A 7,211-nucleotide genomic window follows, 5' to 3' on the forward strand; every position below is an offset into this window, starting at 1 on the left:
TCTTCAGAAGCGGAGCATCCACCTGAGGGATTTCCAACACTACCACCAGCACGCCTAAGCTACCACATTTGATTTCTATCTGGATTTCGTACCTATTAATGGCATCAAACATACATGTGTCTGCTGCTAATTGATTGCTGGGAAAAAGGCTTGCAGATGCTGCTGTTGTAGCAAGTAGCAAAAAGAAGTCCTTGCCCAAAAATATTTCTGGCTTAAAAAGTGTTTTCATAGATGTTTTCTAAAACTACAAGAAACAGCTACTTTTAGCAAACCAGGTGCCTTTACTTGAGCGTGTGAGTGTTTGGTGCTCGACTTAAGGCTTGTATCACCTTACTGTTTTCTTAGGGCTGCTCCCATTGACAGTCATTATGAAATCCTGAGGTTCTGTGCCATATGTTAGTGTCATGAGCACCATTATAACTGTGATGACTAGCTAATGATGTGCCAAGGTGATCAGGAGCAGCAGAAGCCTTGAACGTGTTTTGAAGAGAGGGTTTGCTTAAGGGAACGTAACACCTTGAGATTTGCGTAAGGAAATAATTTTAAACCAGGAAAATAAAATAACCTTGGAAAAAGCATCTGGATATTTGACAATTATTCAGAGCTCATAATACACTGTGGTACTGTATGTGGCTCACTCAGTAGCTAAAATTAGGTGATTATGTAAGGAGACCACAGTGTACATCTGAATAGCTACTGTATTGGGTTAATGATGTCACTCATCTTTATTGAGTCTTTAGCTATTCTATGGCTTGGCCGGGGGGCAGTGTGAATTCAGGAGTCATGAAATCATAGCCAAATTAAACTTTAGTGAAGCAAACACAACAGAGCTTTTACAAGGGAAAGCAAAACAACTCCTGACCAAAGGTCTCCTGTCGTGACTCCCAGGTGATGTTGTTGCCAGCTGTTATTCCCTGTAAGCCTTCATGAAGGCATGTTTGTAGCTTTTAAGCCAATGATAATAGAAATGCTACAACGAATCTACCAATTTGCAATTGGTTTGGAGAGAGCAGAAGAACTATTGGTTTCAGCGTTTTGATTGTTGCTTATGAACTTGGCTATGTTTGCATTGACATCCTATCTCTAAGAAAACTTATGAACTCCGTACTGTATACACTATTGACATGTACAAATAAATACTTGTACATCAAAGGTACAGTGAGAATTAAACTTTATCCACACATAGTAGTATGCCTGAGCTTTCACACCAGTTACAATCCAAATCTAATGTCCTATTAGATTTTTTTTATTTTCTCACCTATGTTGCATGCTGTAGCTTTTTCACGTTTGGCAGCAGTATGTACGCCATATATTATTCTCCACCTAGTTGCTGGAACTTTTTCTGAATAGTTGCCAATTTTCATAGAATCATGGAATCATCTAGGTTGGAAGGGACCTGTAAGATTATCAGGTCCAACCAGTAACCTAACACTGCCAAAACCACCACTAAACCACGTCCCTAAGCACCATGGCTACCCATCTTTTAAACACCTCCAGAGATGGTGACTCCACCACTTCCTTGGGCAGCCTGTTCCAACGCTTGACAAACCTTTCAGTGAAGAAATTTTTCCTGATATCCATCCTAAACCTCCCCTGGTGCAACTTGAGGCCATTTCTTCTTGTTCTATTGCCTGTTACTTGGGAGAAAAGACTGATCCCCACCTCGCTACAACCTCCTTTCAGGTAGTTGTAGAGAACAATAAAGTTTCCTCTCAGCTTCCTTTTCTCCAGGCTAAACAACCCCAGTTCCCTCAGCTGCTCCTCATAAGACTTCTTCTCTAGACCCTTCACCAGCTTTGTTGCCCTTCTCTGGACACACTCCAGAACCTCAGTGCCTTTCTTCAAATGAGGGACCCAAAACCGAACACGATATTTGAGAAGCAACCTCACCAATGCTGATTACGGGGCATGAATCACTTCTGTAGTCCTGCTGGCCATAATATTTCTGATAAAAGCCAGAATACTGTTGGCCTTCTTGGCCACTTGGGCACACCGCTGGCTCATCCTCAGCTGGCTATCAACCGACACCCCCAGGTCCTTTTCCTCTGGGCAGCTTTCCAGACACTCTTCCCCAAGCCTGTAGTGCTGCATGGCTTGTTGTGACCCCAGTGCAGGACCCAGTACTTGGGTCTTGTAGTGTCTCATAGCATTGGCCTCAGCCCATTGAACCAGCCTGTTCAGATCCCTCTGTAGAGCCATCCTACCCTCAAGCAGATCCATACTCCTGCCCAAATTGGTGTCATCTGCAAACTTACTGAGAGTGCACTCAATCTCCTCATTCAGATCATTGATGAAAATGTTGAACAGAACTGACCCTAATACCGAGCCCCGAGCCCCGGGGAACACGACTTGTGAGCTGCCACCAGCTGGATTTAACCCCACCAATACTCTTTGGGCCCACCCATCCATCCAGTTTTTTACCCAGTGAATAGTATGCCTGTCAAGTCTTGGGCAGCCAGTTTCTCCAGGAGAATGCTGTGGGAAATGGTGTCAAAGGCTTTACTAAAGTCTAGCTATACAACACCCACAGCCTTTCCCTCATCCACTAAGCAGGCCACCTTATCGTAGGAGATCAGGTTAGTCAAGCAGGACTTGCCTGCCTTTTAATAAACCCATGCTGGCTGGGCCTGATCACCTGGTTGTCCTGTATGTGCCGTGTGATGGCACTCAAGATGGTCTGCTCCATAATCTTCCCCAGCACCAAGGTCAGACTGACAGGCCTGTAGTTTCGTGGATCTGCCTTCCAGCCCTTCTTGTGGATGGATGTCACATTTGCTAACCTCCAGTCCACTTGGACCTCCCCAGTGAGCCAGGACTGATGGTAAATGATGGAAAGTGTCTTGGTGAACACTTCCACAGCTCCTTCAGGGCCCTTGGGTGGATCTCATCTATCCCCATAGGCTTGTGTGTGTGTCTAAGTGTTGTAGCATTTCCCCTTGGATTATGGGGGCTTTTCTCTGCTCACCATCCCTGACTTCCAGCTCAGGGGGCTGGGTGCCCTGAGAACAACTGGTCTTACTGTTAAAGACTGAGGCAAAGAAGACATTAAGTACTTCAGCCTTTTTCTCATCCTTTGCCCCGATGTTTCCCCTCTCATCCAATAAGGGATGGAGATTATCCTTAGACCTCCTTTTGCTGCTAATGTATTTATAGAAACATTTTTTTAATAGTCTTTTATGGCAGTAGCCAGATTAAGTTCTCGTTGGGCTTTGGCCCTTCTAATTTTCTCTCTACTTAGACTTACATATTTGTAGTCCTCCTGAGTGGCCTGCCCTTTCTTCCAAAGACCATAAACTCTCCATTTTTCCCTGAGTTGCAGACACAGCTCCCTCTTCAGCCAGGCTGGTCTTCTTTCCTGACATATACTTTTTCAGCATATAGGGATGCCTGCTCCTGTGTCTTTAGGACTTCCTTCTTGAAGAATGTCCAGCCTTCCTGGACTCCTTTGCCCTTCAGGTCTGCCTCTCAAGGGACTCTGTCAATCAGGCCCCTAAATAGGCTAAAGTCTGCCCTCCCAAAGCCCAAGGTGGCAGTTCTGCTGATCTGCCTTCTTGCTTCTCCAAGAATCAAACGCTTTGGAGAAGACTGAAGAGGGCCATCAAGTAAAGGTGTGGATGAGGAGACAGCCAGCTTGGTTTCGTCAGATTTTTGTGTGTAAGACTCTCTGAGCTGTGTCAGCAGTTACTGGCTGTCACCAATCTGGTGCCTTCATCTGGAACACCCCTGTTTAGATGAGCTTTGGGGCTGCCCTCTAAAGTTTGTCCATGGCTTTTCTCTTCCAATATCCTTGAGTGCAGGTATCACAGGCCCTGGCAGACAAAGCCTCTACAATAAAAAAATCCGGAAGTAAATGAAAGCCTGTTTATTTCTCAGAAACTGTCCAGGACCACAGAGTCACAGGGCTGTAAAATGTCAGAAGTAATTATTTTGGGGATAACCTGGCAATGAGCAGCAAGGGTCAGCGCTAGGAGCAGGGCATTGATGGTGGCCATGGTTTGCAGTGCTGACAGTGCACTGCGAGTGCCCAGGCTGGCCATGGACAGAGGTCTGATCTTCCAGAGCAGAAAGCAAAGGATGCATTTGGAACCTTATTCTTTTCCTAGATGTCTACTCCTTTCTTTGAAATAACCATTCCCACGCATTTCCTGTCAGGGGTCCTCTGGGCCCCAACACTCTCTTTTCACTCCTTTCTTTTTAATCCGGAAAGCTGCCTGCTTTGGGAAAGTTTGCCTGGGATTGCACTGTACCCATTTGTTTGCAATGAATGAGAAGCATTTTTCATTTTCTCTGAATTATTGTTGCCAGATACCATGTGTACACATGTTGCAGGCCATCTTGCAGAGGGAGCTGGCAAATCTGCAAAGCTGATGCGCACAGCTTCGGCAACTGAAATGGGCTCCTCTCAGCCAGACCCCTGCTGAGGTCAGGAAACACACATTTATTGCTCTCTGTAAGATCTCAAAAAGAGGGTTTTCTTCGGCTGGAATGAAGTAGTGATATTACAGCCCAGTCTCCCAACTCCAAGCACCTTTCTGCTTTCTCATTGCACTCTCATCTGTTTCATTTGCTGAGCAGTTTCGGCAGCACAGGCAGCCTAGAGCAAGAGTTAAGCTTTTGGGCAACATGTAGAAAGCACACGGGTTATGAGATTAAAACTGTGTGACTTAATGCAGTATTAGGACTCTCTTTTCAAGTGATTTTGCTCCTTTTAAACTGTTAATGTGAAAGTTGTTGCTATCTTCCGTTGTCTTCAGCAGGATGGTTCTGTAGTGGTTAGCTGTCAGGAAGGAGTGGCTTTTTTCTTCTTTGTTTTTTTTTTTGTTTCACCATGTCTCAGAAAGTGTGAATATGTGTGCCCTGATTAGTATCCCATCAGTTGGCTTGACAGGACTTGCTAGGATGGATACAACTTGCAGGCCAATATTGAAAATGAAGTGCCAGGAATGGGTAGCTAAGGATTTCTTTCAAAACCTGGTGGGATGTTTCATCTTTGCAATGCCAGAGTGTTTTGTTTCAGCTTTGACGTATAGTCTGATGTGCTGTGTGAGATCCACGGGAGAGGTGAGCTGAGCTCCCTTTATTGCTCACCGTAGGAAGCATTGGCTGAATGGATGAGTTATCACAAAAGGTTTCCGTTTTGCTGAGCTGACTTCTTCTGACGGAGAAACAAACTGCTGAGTTTGGAAAAAGCAAAGGAAAAGCAGTTAGTCTTCACTGTTCTTCTTAAAATATTTGTCTGCGGAAATGCGTAAAAGTCCAAGAAGCAGATTATTTGCTTGGGTCCTTTCGCTAAACAGTTGTCTGTGTGAATCCCTGTAGGTCTAAAGGAGGCTAGTAACTGCTGAAGCAGCATCTTTCTGCCGTGACCATTGTGTACTATTCCTTGGATGAGGCTCAGAAGACTTGCCTTAAGGTGGTCAGCCCTCTAGGGATCAGACAGTTTTACTAGATGATTGTTGTAGGTCCCTTCCAACTCAAATAGTCTATTCTTTTCTATCCTGAGACTTTGTATGGACACAGACAACACCACAGCGTTAGAGAATCCTGTGCACAATGGAGGCCACTACACATTTACATACCACCAGTTTGCAGTGTCATGCCACTGGTAGTAGACTTCTGTTGGCTGTGAATGTGGGCAAATGCTTGCATTTCTGCATTACACTGGCCTTGCTGCCCACGGTCACAGTGTCTGTGCTCAGGGAGGGCGGCAGAGACCAGGCATGGAGAGCAGTAGCCCAGTGCCACAGACCAAGGCCCTTGCGGTTTATGCATTTGTGTTACTGGGCAGAGCAGGAAAGGGATTTTTCCATGGGGCCTCCTGAAGAAAGGCGAAATCGGTACACACAGTGAGTTTTAACTGCTGCTTACGGCTCTTGGATGGGGTTGGATACCAAGATCAAGACATCAGCTGGGCCATTTCTAGTGTGTGAGAAATCATTGAGCCAAAGCACTAAAAAGTGAAAAAGAGGCCCTGTGTTAAAAATATGCTATTTCTTGGGAAAAAAACAGCCATAAATGTCATCAACAGGCCAGGGAAAAGAAAGGCAATAGTACCAAATGATGAGTGGGACTAGGGGGGATGTGTGTTACAGAAAGCAGGTCTCTCTCTCATAAGGAAGAACGCTTGACAGTTTGAGAAGAACTGACAATAAAACACATGATTAAATGAGCACCAGAGAGCAGACTCAGCCATAAAAATATACATTTAGTGGCTGTCCTAGCTAAGCCATAGCAGTATTTATTGAGTTATAACACTGGAAGAGGTGAATAAACATGACTGAGACCATGCGAGCTCAGAGGGATTACCTTTGTTTTTAAGAGAGGCTTTACCATATTTGCTCAAAAATCTTCACACAGTATAATTTTAAAGTGCACTTCTGAGTCTGTAGTTAGTGTCAAAGAAGATAGAAGAGATTTATGGTTTATCACGAGATGGGTAAATTAAACCAATACATGAAACTTTTAAGGAACTTTCTTGTCCTAAACACAATAGCATCACTGTGGCCTCTGATTCTGGGCACTCCTCTTTTCCATTTATCCTTCAGATGGTGGGGATAGGGAAACAATTTTAGTCTGTGCATTATTTCACCTTGTGCAAAAAATCACATCGTGTAGGGAAATGTCATGTTATATCACTGAGGTAATGTAGAAAAAATCTATAAGAGATTTGTTTACATTAAGTATGGCCAATATCACATGTATTCTAAAAGAATAGAAAAAGATTTAAAGGGATTTAAAACCATCTACTCAAAGCAGCTAGCCCAAGTGATATCATGACAGAGAGGTGTTTCTTTGGTTCATATTAGCAATAATAGACTCTCTCACGGTCAAATATAAACTGCAGTCTACCACTGAGACTTACTTGCATTGTCCTATAATAGTCATATGCCACTGACAGTAAGAAATCAGCCTACGGTGTTACAAAACCTTTCTTAATAGATGAATGGAATAAATTCCAAGGTTTTGGAGAACTTTTTTTAGCTATTCCAAATTTTGTTCAGAATTTTGTCAGAATCACAAAGGGAGGTTTCCATACTTCCTGCAAAAATACCTCGTTATCACTGACTTGGTCTGGGTTTTTAAATGAGATTCCCACTTGTAGCTGAAATGAAACCAGATATCCTTGATAGGAAAAGATTTTCTGTTAGCAGAATTTGACCTCCTAAATAAACACCAGAAAAAACTGCTGCAGGACTTTATTCAGCCCCCTT

The sequence above is a fragment of the Numenius arquata genome, chromosome Z, assembly GCF_964106895.1.
Source record: "Numenius arquata chromosome Z, bNumArq3.hap1.1, whole genome shotgun sequence".
Lineage (NCBI taxonomy): Eukaryota > Metazoa > Chordata > Aves > Charadriiformes > Scolopacidae > Numenius > Numenius arquata.